The sequence below is a fragment of the Coregonus clupeaformis genome, chromosome 1, assembly GCF_020615455.1.
Source record: "Coregonus clupeaformis isolate EN_2021a chromosome 1, ASM2061545v1, whole genome shotgun sequence".
NCBI classification, from domain to species: Eukaryota; Metazoa; Chordata; class Actinopteri; order Salmoniformes; family Salmonidae; genus Coregonus; species Coregonus clupeaformis.
Genome location: NC_059192.1, coordinates 20,259,880 through 20,275,124, shown reverse-complemented (window position 1 = coordinate 20,275,124; position 15,245 = coordinate 20,259,880). Strand labels below are relative to the sequence as shown.

Sequence of the window (15,245 nt, the reverse complement as noted above, 5' to 3'; positions counted from 1 at the left end):
CCTGCCAGCTTTCCTAACTGTCACAGTTGAGTGTAGAAGTGGTGTGGAATCAAGCGCAGGACACACAGAGGCTTCGTACTGACGTCTTTAGTGAAGACAAAAAGAACAAGCCAAACACGGCTACATACAACCTGGCAGGCAAGCGAACTTTACGCACACCGGGCCGTACCCCTCCCACTCCACGAGATATTGGAGACCCCCCATCCGGCGTCTCGAATCTAGGATGGACCGAACAGTGTACGCCGGAGCCCCCTCGATGTCCAGCGGGGGCGGAGGAGTCTCTTCTATCTCATAGTCCTGGAGTGGACCAGCTACCACCGGCCTGAGGAGAGACACATGGAACGAGGGGTTAATATTCTTGTAATCAATTGGCAGTTGTAACCTGTAACACACCTCGTTCAATCTCCTCAGGACTTTAAAAGGCCCCACAAACCGCCGACCCAGCTTCCGGCAGGGCAGGCGGAGGGGCAGGTTTCTGGTCGAGAGCCAGACTCGATCTCCAGGTGCGTACACTGGCCCCTCACTGTGGTGGAGATCGGCGCTCGTCTTATGTCGACGGATGGCTCGCTGCAGATGGATGTGTGCAGCGTTCCACGTCTCCTCCGAGCGCCGCACCCACTCATCCACCGCAGGGGCCTCGATCTGGCTCTGATGCCAAGGTGCCAGAGCCGGCTGGTACCCTAACACACACTGGAAAGGAGTTAGTTTAGTGGAGGAGTGGCGGAGAGAGTTCTGTGCCATCTCGGCCCAGGGAACATACCTCGCCCACTCCTCCGGCCGGCCCTGGCAATACGACCTTAGAAACCTACCCACATCCTGGTTGACACGTTCAACCTGCCCATTACTCTCCGGGTGGTAACCCGAGGTAAGGCTCACCGAAACCCCCAAACGCTCCATAAACGCTCTCCAGACTCTGGAGGTAAACTGGGGGCCTCGATCAGACACTATATCCTCGGGTACCCCGTAATGCCGGAAGACGTGGGTGAATAGAGCCTCAGCGGTCTGTAGGGCAGTAGGAAGACCCGGCATGGGAAGGAGACGAAAGGCCTTCGAGAACCGATCCACAACGACCAGGATGGTGGTATTCCCCTGTGAGGGGGGAAGGTCTGTAACAAAATCCACCGAGAGGTGAGACCAGGGTCGTTGTGGAACGGGCAGGGGTTGTAGCTTACCCCTGGGCAAGTGTCTGGGCGCCTTACACTGGGCACACACCGAGCAGGAGGAGACATAAATCCTCACATCCCTGGCTAACGTTGGCCACCAGTACTTTGTGCTAAGGCAGTGCACTGTCCGGCCAATACCTGGATGCCCAAAGGAGGGTGACGTGAGCCCAATAAATGAGTCGATCCCGGACCTCGAGCGGGACGTACGTCCGATCAACCGGACACTGTGGAGGGCTAGGGTCGGTGCGTAACGCCCGCTCGATCTCCGTATCGACCTCCCACACCACCGGTGCCACCAGACAAGACTCAGGTAGTATGGGAGTGGGCTCAACGGACCTCTCCTCTGTGTCATACCGCCGAGACAGGGCGTCTGCCTTCTCGTTCTGGGACCCAGGGATGTAAGTGATCTTAAACACGAACCGGGCTAGAAACATAGTCCACCGAGCCTGGCGAGGATTTAGTCTCCTAGCTGCCCGAATGTATTCCAGGTTACGGTGGTCAGTCAAAATGAGAAAAGGGTGTTGAGCCCCCTCAAGCCAATGCCTCCACACCTTTAGGGCCTGTACCACGGCTAACAGCTCCCTGTCCCCTACGTCATAATTTCGCTCCGCCGGACTGAGCTTTTTCGAGTAAAAAGCACAGGGGCGGAGTTTAGGTGGTGTGCCGGACCGTTGCGAGAGAACGGCCCCGATACCGGCTTCTGACGCGTCCACCTCCACTTGGAATGGTAAAGCGGGATCCGGATGCGCCAGCACGGGCCAAGTAAACAGGTCCTTCAGTCTCCCAAAAGCCCTGTTCGCCTCCGCTGACCACCGCAAGCGCACCGGACCCCCCTTCAGAAGGGACGTTATGGGAGCTGCCACCTGTCCAAAACCCCGGATAAACCTCCGGTAGTAATTCGCAAAGCCCAAGAACTGCTGCACCTCTTTCACTGTGGTTGGGGTTTGCCAATTACGCACGGCTGACACACGGTCAACCTCCATCTTCACCCCTGACGCGGACAACTGATAACCCAAAAAGGAGACGAATTCCTGGAAGAACAGACATTTCTCTGCCTTGACATACAGGTCATGCTCCAACAGCCTCCTCAACACTCGGCGCACCAGGGCTACATGCTCGGCTCGGGTAGAACTGTACACTAGAATATCGTCTATGTACATGACCACTCCCTGCCCCTGCATGTCCCGGAAGATCTCATCCACAAAGGATTGGAAGACTGATGGAGCATTCATTAACCCGTATGGCATGACGAGATCCTCGTAATGACCCGAGGTAGTACTAAATGCTGTCTTCCATTCATCGCCCTCTCTAATGCGCACCAAGTTGTATGCGCTCCTGAGGTCCAATTTTGTGAAGAACCGTGCCCCGTGTAATGACTCCGTCATAGTCGCAATCAGAGGGAGTGGATAACTATATTTCACAGTAATCTGATTGAGACCGCGGTAATCGATACACGGGCGCAAACCTCCATCTTTTTTCTTCACAAAAAAGAAGCTCGAGGACGCAGGGGAAGTGGAGGGCCGTATGTATCCCTGTCTCAGAGACTCAGCAAATGTATGTCTCCATTGCCCTCTTCTCCTCTTGTGACAAAGGATACACATGGCTCCGTGGGAGCGCAGCTCCTGCCTGGAGGTCTATCGCACAATCCCCCCGTCTATGAGGTGGCAATCGCGCCGCCCTCGCCTTGCTAAACACGAGTGCTAAATCCTCATACTCGGGGGGGAACATGCATTGCGGGCATTTGGTTTGGACTCTCCACCGAGGTCGCCCCTACGGAAAAACCCAGACATAGCCCCACACACTGGGCAGACCACCCCTTAAGAGCCTTCTCTCGCCACGAAATGGTAGGATCGTGAGTAATCAACCAGGGAAGCCCCAGCACCACCGGATACGCAGGAGAGTCAATCAGGTATAGCTGAATCATCTCCTCATGACCCCCCTGCGTCTCCATCCTAAGTGGCACTGTGACCTCCCTGATCAACCCGGATCCTAACGGACGGCTATCTAGGGCATGTACAGGGAAGGGATTATTAACCGGTAGGAGAGGGATCCCTAACTCTATACAACATTTACGATCTACAAAATTCCCAGCTGCGCCTGAATCTACTAGTGCCTTATGCTGGGAACGAGGTGCAACCTGTGGAAAACAAACAGGTATGGTTATGTGCACGACAGAAAGCTCTGGGTAAGTGGGGCGCCTACTCACCTGGGAGGACTCCCCAATGTGTGGCCTGCTGTCTCTTCCTCCAGGAGACCCTCCCCAGCACCTAGCCGCGGTGTGCCCTCCACGGCCACAGTTGGTGCAGGGGACGGCCCCCCTCGGGCTCCTTCTCCTCCGTTCTCTAGCGCCAGCACCCCCGAGCTCCATAGGACTTGGCTCGGAGGTGCTGGAGGGTGGAATGGGCGACCCCCACCCAGGACGTCCGCGGGTGGCGAGCAGGGTGTCTAGCCGAATGGCCATGTCAACCAATTGGTCAAACGAAAGAGTGGTGTCCCTGCACGCCAACTCGCTACGGACGTCCTCCCTGAGGCTGCAGCGGAAGTGATCTATGAGGGCCCGCTCATTCCACCCTGCATCTGCCGCTAGAGTCCGGAACTCCAGTGCAAACTCTTGAGCGCTCCTCATCCCCTGCCGGAGGTAGAATAGACGCTCCCCCGCCGCCTTCCCCTCAGGTGGATGGTCGAACACTGCCCGGAAGCGGCGGGAGAACTCCGCATAGGTGATCGTTGCGGCGTCTATCCTCCTCCATTCGGCGTTGGCCCACTCCAACGCCTTGCCGGTGAGACAGGAGATGAGGGCAGAAACGCTCTCGTGTCCCGAGGGCACCGGGTGTACGGTGCCAAGGTAGAGTTCGATTTGCAACAGGAAACCCTGACACCAGGCCGCGGTGCCGTCGTACGCCCTCGGGAGCGAGAGCCGAATCCCACTGGGTTCCGGAAGTTGGACAGGTGGACTGACCGATGGTGATGGTGTGGTAGGTGGGGGCGTGGGTACCCCGCTGGCCTCCCATCGATGGAGGGTGTTCATCACCCTATCCAGAGCGTGCCCGATCTGGTTGATCCTGTCCTCCTGTCCACGAAGGCGCTCCTCAATAATCTCGGTAGGTGCGGCTGCTCCTGCTGATTCCATAGTAAAGGTGTGTAATTCTGTCACAGTTGAGTGTAGAAGTGGTGTGGAATCAAGCGCAGGACACACAGAGGCTTCGCACTGACTTCTTTAGTGAAGACAAAAAGAACAAGCCAAACACGGCTACATACAACCTGGCAGGCAAGCGAACTTTACGCACACCGGTAAAGTACATACAAAGGCACAAAAGTGCGGAGCTCTCTACTACACCGAACAGAGAGACAAAAACGAACTAGCATACCACAGTGACAACGAACAATTACACACAACACATGACAAAACTCAAGAGAACTTATAGGACGCATAATGAACACTAACAAGGAACAGGTGTAACAAAACAGACAAAACCAATCAAACATCGAAACATAGAACGGTGGCAGCTAGTTCTCCGGAGACGACGACCGCCGAAGCCTGCCCGAACAAGGAGAAGGAGCAGCCTCGGCCGAAACCGTGACAGTACCCCCACCTTGACGCGCGGCTCCAGCCGTGCGCCGACCCCGGCCTCGAGGACGACCAGGAAGACGCGGAGCAGGGCGCGTGGGATGACCACGATGGAACTCGGTCAGAAGAGACGGGTCTAGGATGTCCCTCCTCGGCACCCAGCACCGCTCCTCCGGGCCGTACCCCTCCCACTCCACGAGATATTGGAGACCCCCCATCCGGCGTCTCGAATTTAGGATGGACCGGCCGAAACCGTGACACTAACCTAGTTTTCTTCTAATACCAACCACGTTTCCCCTTCTGGTCTGGCACAGTCTTCCATACATAATGTACACATACACAAACAAAAGCTATGAGCGCACACACATACAGGTCAGTACTCTACGCTGACCTTTTTTTTTACAAAGAGCCCGCGTGCGCCTAAGTTGAAAAATGTAGGCACACACAAAGAAATTGAGGAGCACAGTAAAACATATTTTGGAGCATATGCGACTAAAATGGTCGCACTGTAGAGCCCTGCAGGTAACTGCCAAAATAAAGGAAACACTTCAGTAAATGAAGGATACAAAGTTAATTGAAAGCAGGTTCCTGAGTTTATTAAGCAATTAACATAACTCTCTGGTAAGGTTAATTGAGAAGATAAGTTACAGACACGTTGCTAAGGTAACTGCCAAAATAAAATAAACACTTGAGTAAATGAGGGATACAAAGTATATTGAAAGCAGGTGCTTCCACAAAGGTGTGGTTTCTGAGTTAATTAAGCAATTAACATCCCCTCATGCTTAGCGTCATGTATAAAAATGCCCAGTTGCCCATTATTTTGGCTACCATGGCTAGAAGAGATCTCAGTGACATTGAAAGAGGGGTCTCAAAGGAGTATAGGGGGTTTAAGGGGTGTGTGTGTGTCTCAGTCACCAGATCTCAACCCAATTGAACACTTATAGGAGATTCTGGAGCTGCACCTGAGACAGCGTTTTCCACCATCATCAACAAAACACCAAATGATGGAATCCCTTGTGGAGGAATGGTGTCGCATCCCTCCAATAGAGTTCCAGACACTTATAGAGTCTATGCCAAGGCGCATTGAAGCTGTTCTGGCAACTTGTGGTGGCCCAACGCCCTATTAAGACACTTTATGTTGGTGCTTCAACATTAAACACTTTATGTTTGCTCAAAAGGCTGAAAACAGGTAATTGTTTTCCAACTTTGGCCCTGATAAAAAGCTTTGTGAATGGACCGCCTGTAGGTGTGGAATGGAGGGCACTAAGAAACGGAAGGAATGACGAATCTCCAGATTCATAGAGAAGAGTCAGTTGCTTCAATCTCCTCTTTTCTAGGTCTCTGGAAGACTATGTCAGCTTGGAGCCATTATGAATAAAAAAGCTAATTAAACCCACTCCAAACCACTTAGAACACAGGCAGAGACAAGACATCAGACAAGACAACACATACTGTATGAGTCCTCATCGACACAGCAAGTTTTCACTCTTACTATTACACAGCTATAGAACACAACAGACATGATCAATAACAAGACAATCCAAGCAAATTATTTAACTGAAAAGGGACCTGTTTTCGTGCAGTGTATTGATTTTCATCGCAACTGTTTCTGTTCTTGAAGAAAATATCAGAGCTGGCATATTTGACTAATAATAATTGTGGGCTATTCTACCTACACCATATACACTGAGTGTACAAAACACACCCCTTTTGCCCTCAGAACAGCCTCAATTGCAATAAAATGCAAATTAATTACTTAAAAATCATACAATGTGATTTTTTTGGATTTTTGTTTTAGATTCCGTCTCTCACAGTTGAAGTGTACCTATTATAAAAAAATTACAGACCTCTACATGCTTTGTAAGTAGGAAAACCTGCAAAATCGGCAGTGCATCAAATACTTGTTCTCCCCACTGTATCTTGAAAACTTGATGACAGTGATATTACTAATTTCACAAACTGGATGTGGTGAGCCTGGTTTCACTCTAATTCAATGTTTATCCCATTTTACTTGTCAGGTTCACAACTCTAACTGGCTGAATGGCGGGGACACCGATGACAAAGTCACACCATAGGCCCTACGCCATAACATGGGCACCAGCAGAGGTTCAGGTAGAGGCTGTGACATCAGAGAAAACCACTCACAAAAACAGCTGTCCACAGTTCGTCATTACAGGAGGGAAAAGAGGGACCATTCAAGAGAGACAGGCTGTAACAATTCACCCCAATTTCACCTGCGATTTTGACGATGGTTGTTGCCTTATGGCGACGTGAGAGAGAGGCCATTTCTGTTGATGTCGGTCAGTGGGTGGTGTTGTTTAATAGGACAAATTTCACAATTGGAAAGTTGGTCAGTAGGACAAAACTCTCTGAATTGCAGAGGACCACCCACGCACACCGACGATGTGGGTCAAACTGAGTGTTGTGATTGGTCACGACGCGTTCTGGCTTTCCGTGCTTAGAGATATAATTTATCCTAAAATGTTTTACTGTGTGAAATAAAAAGAGACTTGAGTGCCTTGCAAAAGTATCCAGACCCCTTGGATTTCTTCACATTATATTGTGTTACAAAGTGGGATGAAAATGGCTTTGTCATTTTTTTACCAACAATATACACAAAATACTCTGTAATGTCAAAGTGGAAATAAAATTAAATAAATAAAATATAATCGTTGCATAAGTTATGAGCCCATTTGTTTAAGCGAGCCTAAATTAGTTCAGGAGTACAGTTTGGCTTAACAAATCACATAAGAAGTTACATGGACTGGGGGTTGACATGATCATTAAATTACTAACTCTTCCTCTGATATCTGTAAGGTCCCTCAGTGAAGTATTGAACTTCAAGCACAGATTCAACTATACCGAACAAAAATATAAAACGCAACATGCAACAATTCTAAAGATTTTACTGAGTTAAAATGTATATAAGAAAACCAATCAATTGAAATAAATAAATTAGGAATTCTATGGATTTCACATGACTGGGAATACAGATATGCATCTGTTGGTCACAGATACATAAAAAAAAGTAGGGGCGTGGATCAGAAAACCAGTCAGTATCTGGTGTGACCACCATTTGCCTAAGGCAGCGCGACACATCTCCTTTGCATATAGTTGATCAGGCTGTTGATTTTGACCTGTGGAATGTTGTCCCAGTCCTCTTCAATGGCTGTGCGAAGTTGCTGGATATTGATGGAAACTGGAACACACTGTCGTACACGTCAATCCAGAGCATCCCTAACATGCTCAATGGGTGACATGTCTGGTGAGCATGAAGACCATGGAAGAACTGGGACATTTTCAGCATTCAGGAATTGTGTACAGATCCTTGCGACATCGCACCCTGCATTATCATGCTGAAACATGAGGTGACGGCGGGGAGGAATGGCACAGCAATGGGCCTTAGGATCTCGTCACGTTATCTCTATGCATTCAAATGAAATGCCATCGACAAAATGTAATTGTGTTCATTGTAAGTAGCTTATGCCTGCCCAAACCATAACCCCACCGCCACCCTGGGGCACTCTGTTCACAGCGTTGACATCAGCAAACCGCTCGCCCACATGACGCCATACACGGTCTGCGGTTCTGAGGCCGGTTGGATGTCCTGCCAAATTCTCTAAAACGACGTTGGAGGCGGCTTATGGTAGAGAAATTAACATTCAATTCTCTGGCAACAGCTCTGGTGGACATTCCTACAGTCAGCATGCCAATTGCACGCTCCCTCAAAACTTGAGACATTTGTGTTTGACAAAACTGTATATTTTAGTGGCCTTTTATTGTCCCCAGCACAAGGTGCACCTGTGTAATGATCATGCTGTTTAATCAGCTTCTTGATATGCCACACCTGTCAGGTGGATGGATTATCTTGGCAAAGGAGAAACGCTCACTAACAGGGATGTAAACAAATCTGTGCACAAAATTTGAGAGAAATAAGCTTTTTGTGCGTACGGAATATTTCTGGGATCTTCTATTTCAACTCATGAAACATGGGACCAACACTTTACATGTTGCGTTTATATTTTTGTTCAGTGTACAAAGACCAGGGAGCTTTTCGAAAGCCTCATAAAGAAGGGCAGTGATTGGTAGATAGGTAACAACAACAAATCAGACATTGAATATCTCTTTAAGCATGGTTTAGTTAATAAGTATGCTGTGCATTATGTATTAAACCACCCAGACACCCCAAAGATACAGTCGTCCTTCTGAACTGAGCTGCTGGAAAGGAATGAAACTGCTCTGGGATGTTACCATGAGGCCATTGGTGATTTTAAAACAGCTACAGAGTTCAATGGCTGTGATGGGAGAGAACTGAGGATGATCAACAACATTGTAATGACTCCACAATAATGACCTAAATGACAGTGAAAAGAAGAACACAAATATACAAAATGTAAATATTCCAAAACATGCAAAGTAATAATGCAAAAACAAATATGGCAAAATAATACTTTTTTTGGGCCTAAATGCAAAGCCCTATGTTTGGGGAGTAACTGCCTCATTATTTTCAAGCACGGTGGTGGCTGCATCATGTTATGGGTATGCTTGACATTGGCAAATACTGAGGAGTTTTTCAGGATAAAAAGAAACGGGATAGGGCTAAGCACAGGCAAAATCGTAGAGCAAAACCTACTTCAGTCTGCTTTACACCAGACACTGGGAGGGTAATTCACCTTTCAACAGGATATTAACCTACAACACACAGCTAAATCTACACTGGAGTTGCTTACCAAGAAGACAGTGAATATTCCTGAGTGGCAGTTTTGACTTAAATCTGCTTGAGATACTTTGGCAAGACTTGGAAATTGCTGTCTAGCCATGATCCCCAACACCTTGACAGAGCTTGAAGAATTTTGAAAAGAATAATAGGCTAATATTCCACAATCCAGGTGTCCAAAGCTCTTAGAGACTTATTACCCAGAAAGACTCACAGCTGTAATCGCTGCCAAAGGAGTTTAACATGTATGGACTCAGGGACCTGAATACTTATGCAATGATTATATTGTATTTATTACATATTTATTAATCTAATATATATATATATATATATATATATATATAATATAATATATATATATATATATATTGTTTTTCTTCCACTTTGACATTAGAGTATTTTGCGTAGATTGTTAACAAAAAAATGACAATTACATCCATTTTAATCCCACTTTGTAACACAAAATGTGAAGGCATCCAAGGGGTCTGAATACTTTTGTAAGGCACTCGATACTTTTACAAGGCACTCTCACAGCTTGAGAGACTCCTGTCACTTGGTTGACTGAATAGGGTCTCCTAAGGCACAGAAAGTTGTCATGGTACCTTAGGTGATAAACATGACAGATTTGCTTAAGAAAATGAGTCATCATACTGCAACAATATGTGATAGTTAAAAAGTTAGACCTGATTATAACAGCATCTTGAAGCAGCATCTGAAGGAAACTGGGATGTCGAGAAGGTAAGTAGTGATTTTTATCCCCCTGACATTGAGATACATGCAGTACTTTCAACGGTTCAAGAGAACCTTCCATTTTTCGGTCCCATCATGAGAGACTGAGAGCGAGCATAGCCTGTCTATTGACGTGAACGAACAGTGGAGATTGAGGAAAAAGAACCCCTATCCCATGAAGGAAGGGATTCATTGATTGCTTTATTGATTTATCGTTTCACTTGCGTCAAATGCTTCCTGTTAGTTAGAGAAATACAGACGCCATAATGGCCAGGAGAGGCTGAGTTAGTTTGGGGAGAATAGCTTCTCTTTGATGAGGACAGCAGGGTTTTCATTTAGACACAGAACACTGTTGCTACTGGGGGCTGGATGGCTCATAATAATGGCCGGAACAGAGCAAACGGAATGGCATCAAACATTACCACGCAAACATTACCATTACTAGGAAAACCAAAGTTCCAAAGGCTGGGTCTAATATTGTGTATAAGAGGTCATACAATAAGTTTTGTAGTGATTCCTGTGTTGTTGATGTAAATAATATATGTTGGTCCGTGGTGTGGAATGAGGATCAAACAGACACTGCAGTTGACACATTTCTGAAATTGCTTATTCCAGTTACTAATAAGCATGCACCCATTAAGAAAATGACTGTAAAAACAGTTAAGTCCCTGTGGATTGATGAGGAATTGAAAAATGGTATGGTTGAGAGGGATAAGTATTGCAAACGTATTGCAAATTGAGAAGTCATGTGACTAAACTAAATAAAAAGAAGAAGAAACTACACTATGAAACAAAGATAAATGACAAAGAATGACAGTAAAAAGTTTGGAGCACCTTAAATGACATTTTGGGAAAGAATGCAATCATTCATTGAATCAGATGGCTCATTCATCACAAAACCAACTGATATTGCCAACTACTTTAATTATTTTTTCATTGGCAAGATTAGCAAATTTAGGCATGACATGCCAGCAACAATTGCTGACACTACACATCCAAGTATATCTGACCAAATTATGAAAGGCAAACGTTGTAATTTTGAATTCCGTAAAGTGAGTGTGGAAGAGGTGAAATAAATATTGTTGTCTATCAACAATGACAAGCCACCTGGGTCTGACAACTTGGATGGAAAATTACTGAGGATAATAGCGGACGATATTGCCAGTCCTATTTGCCATATTTTCAATTTAAGCCTACTAGAATGTGTGTGACCCCAGGCTTGGAGGGAAGCAAAAGTCATTCCGCTACCTAAGAACAGTACAACCCCTTTACTTGCTCAAATAGCCAACCAATTAGCCTGTTACCAACCCTTAGTAAACTATTGGAAAAAATGGTGTTTGACCAGATACAATGCTATTTTACAGTAAACAAATTGACAACAAGCCTTCAGCATGCTTATAGAGAAGGACATTCAACAAGCACAGCACTTACACAAATGACTGATGATTGGCTGAGAGAAATGTATGATAAAAATATTGTGGGGGCTGTTTTGTTAGACTTCAGTGCGGCTTTTGACATTATCGATCAGTCTGCTGCTGGAAAAACGTATGTGTTAAGGCTTTACTCCACCTGCTATATCGTGAATACAGAGTTACCTGTCTAACATAATTCAGAGGGTGTTCTTTAATGGAAGCCACTCCAACATAATCCAGGTAGGATCAGGAATTCCCAGGGCAGCTGTCTAGGCCCATTACTTTTTGTAATCTTTACTAATGACATGTCACTGGCTTTGAGTAAAGCCAGTGTGTCTATGTATGCGGATGACTCAACACTATATATGTCAGCTACTACAGCGACTGAAATGACTGCAAAACTTAAAAAAGAGTTGCACTTAGTTTCAGAGTGGGTGGCAAGGAATAAGTTAGTCCTAAATATTTCTAAAACTAAAAGCATTGTATTTGGAATAAATCATTCACTAAACTCCAAACCTCAATTAAATCTTGTAATAAATATTGTGGAGATTGAGCAAGTTGAGGTGACTAAACTGCTTGGAGCAACCCTGGATTGTAGACTGTCATGGTCAAAATATATTGATACAACAGTAGCTAAGATGGGGAGAAGTCTGTCCATAACAAAGCACTGCTCTACCTTCTTAACAGCACTATCAACAAGGCAGGTCCTACAGGCTCTAGTTTGATCGCACCTGGACTACTGTTCAGTCATGTGGTCAGGTGCCACAAAGAGGGCAATTGGCTCAAAACAGGGCAGCACGGCTGGCCCTTGGATGTACACAAACATTAATAATATGCATGTCAATCTCTCCTGGCTCAAAGTGGAGGAGAGATTGACTTCATCACTGCTTGTGTTTGTGAGAGGTGATGACGTTCAAAGCACTGAGCTGTCTGTCTGAACGACTGGCACACAGCCCAGACACCCATGCATACCCCACAAGACATGCCACCAGCGGTCTCTTCACAGTCCCCAAGTCCAGAACAGACTATGGGAGGTGCACAGTACTACATAGAGCCATTGCTACATGGAACTCTATTCCACATCAGGTAACTGATGCAAGATTTTAAAAACAGATAAAAACACACCTTATGGAACAGCGGGCACTGTGAAGCAACACAAACATAGGCACATACACATGCATAAACACATGATAACATACGCACTATACACACACGTACCCATGGATTCTGTGTTGTAGAAATGTGGTAGTGGAGTAGGGGCCTGAGGGCACACATAGTGTGCTGTGAAATCTGTTATGAATGTATTGTAATGTTTTTTAAAATGTATAACTGCCTTAATTTTGCTGGACCCCAGGAAGAGTAGCTGCTGCCTTGGATCCATAATAAATACAAATACAAATACCACGAGCCCATCCTCCCCAATTAAGGTGCCACCAACCTCATGTGGTGGGATGTGATTATTCAACCTCATATGATGTTAAGGGCTTCAGAAAAAAATGACAAAACACTATCAAATACTGAAGCATCTACAAACATTATTATAACCAAAGCCTCTATACAACTATTACCACAATTGCTTCTTATAACCAGACCCTTGAATAGCTTAATTTAATCATTTAAGACAGCTATACCTGTATACACTATTCAGAGAGGTGGATTGAGGGGGGGGGGGTTTCTGGTTTATTGCGGTCCACATTGGAAGCACAAAGACCAATCAGGTTTCTCTGTGTTATAAATGTGACGTAGTGTTGTATCGTTGCACATGCACAGATAGACGCACAAGCACACACATGTTGAATTATACGGTGCATTCGGGAAGTATTCAGACCCCTTCCCCTTTTCCACATTTTGTTACCATACAGCCTTATTCTAAAATGGATTAAATGACATTTAATCTACACACAATACCCCATTATGACAAAGCCAAAAACAGGTTATTAGATATTTTTGCAAATGTATTAAAAATAGAAAACAGAAATACCTTATTTACGTAAGTATTCAGACCCTTTGCTATGAGACTCAAAATTGAGCTCAGGTGCATCCTGTTTCCATTGATCATCCTTGAGATGTTTCTACAACTTGATTGGAGTCCACCTGTGGTAAATTAAATTGATTGGACATGATTTGGAAAGGCACACACCTGCCTATATAAGGTCCCACAGTTGACAGTGCATGTCAGAGCAAAAACCAAGCCATGAGGTCGAAGGCATTGTCCGTAGAGCTCTGAGACAGGATTCTGTCAAGGCACAGATCTGGGGAAGGGTTCCAAAAAATGGGAGAAACTCCCCAAATACAGGTGTGCCAAGCTTGTAGCGTCAAATCCAAGAAGACTCAAGGTTGTAAATCGCTGCCAAAGGTGCTTCAACAAAGTACTGAGTAAAGGGTCTAAAAAACAGTTTTTGCTTTGTCATTATGGGGTATTGTGTGTAGATTAATGAGGGGGAAAAACCATTTAATCCATTTTAGAAAAAGTCAAGGGGCCTGAATACTTTCCGAACGCAGTGTAAATGCTTATAAAAACTTGAGAGCACTCTCTCTATGGTGCCAGTACGGTACAAAGGCTCCCTCATCCTCACTTGAGCTTTTAGGGCTCATAAACGGGTGTAGATCTCTCCATCTATTCCTCCTTTTTCTATCCCTCTTCACAAGTACTAATAATCCAGACACTTCAAGTGAGTCATCATCAAGGGAGTCGAAGGCTAGAACTCTTAGATAATTATAGTGCTGTTCATAGGCATTGATGAGCTTTTATTTTATGTATCTAATTTAGTCCTACCTCATCCCTAAAGGTCAGAGGGAACAATTATTCACAAATGTTTTCATTAAAAAATGCTAATTTATGAAGTTCTCCAAGGCTCTGTCTGTGCTATTATTGTTGACTTGTGCCCACAGGGAGGAGGTGAGAAAATAGCTGTGGCGTCGTGGGCAAGAGGGACCGGCATGGCATTTAGAAAATTAGCATGGCATTCACACAATTATTCACAATCTTGTTGTGTGTGTGTGTGCGTGTGCGTGCATGCGTGTTTATGTTCATATACTGTAAGCTGTGCATGTCCGTGGTCATTGTGAATGTAGACAAACTAACATTCTAACTCTAGGATACTCAGAGCTCAGACGCACCATGCTGGGACAGAAGGGTTATGCCAGTGACAGACTAAGCCATGAGGTGAGCTGGCGAGTGAGTATATTGTGCAATAGAAGAGGTCAGGTCACGCTGCTCTAACTAAAGGATTTAACACACTGAACGCACTACACCGTCTGTCAATCTCTGTTCATTCAGTGCGTCAGAGGTGAAGGCAGGTTACAAACAAATGCAAAAAAGCTGTGTTCCTCCTCCCTTCTATTTCCCACACCTCTGAGAGCTCAATTTATAAATGTATATTATATATATATTTATATTCACACATTTAATTTATGTCTACATGTGCTGCCAGCCAGGGAGAGATGGAGGGTGGAGGCTTGAAATTGAAACTGTCAGATGACTTGGTGTCGGGTACTTGCTGAATACGTCTTTCAAAACCAGCTCTGCCTAACAGGAAAAGGGGCACACCCTCCACCCCTACCCCTACTCACCCCCCACGACCAGGTTAGTGCAAGGACAGTCTTTGGGTGGGAAAGCCATTCATTCCAGGAAACTATAAGTAACTTATGCAACA

The 15,245-nt window shown here is 45.7% G+C and overlaps 1 protein-coding gene across 3 annotated transcripts in view; it reads right to left on the bottom strand.

Annotated features, from left to right (window-relative positions):
- pemt (phosphatidylethanolamine N-methyltransferase) overlaps positions 1-15,245 on the bottom strand; it is a 108,862-nt gene that overhangs the window by 50,712 nt on the left and 42,905 nt on the right. The gene's annotated exons all lie outside the window — the stretch shown is intronic.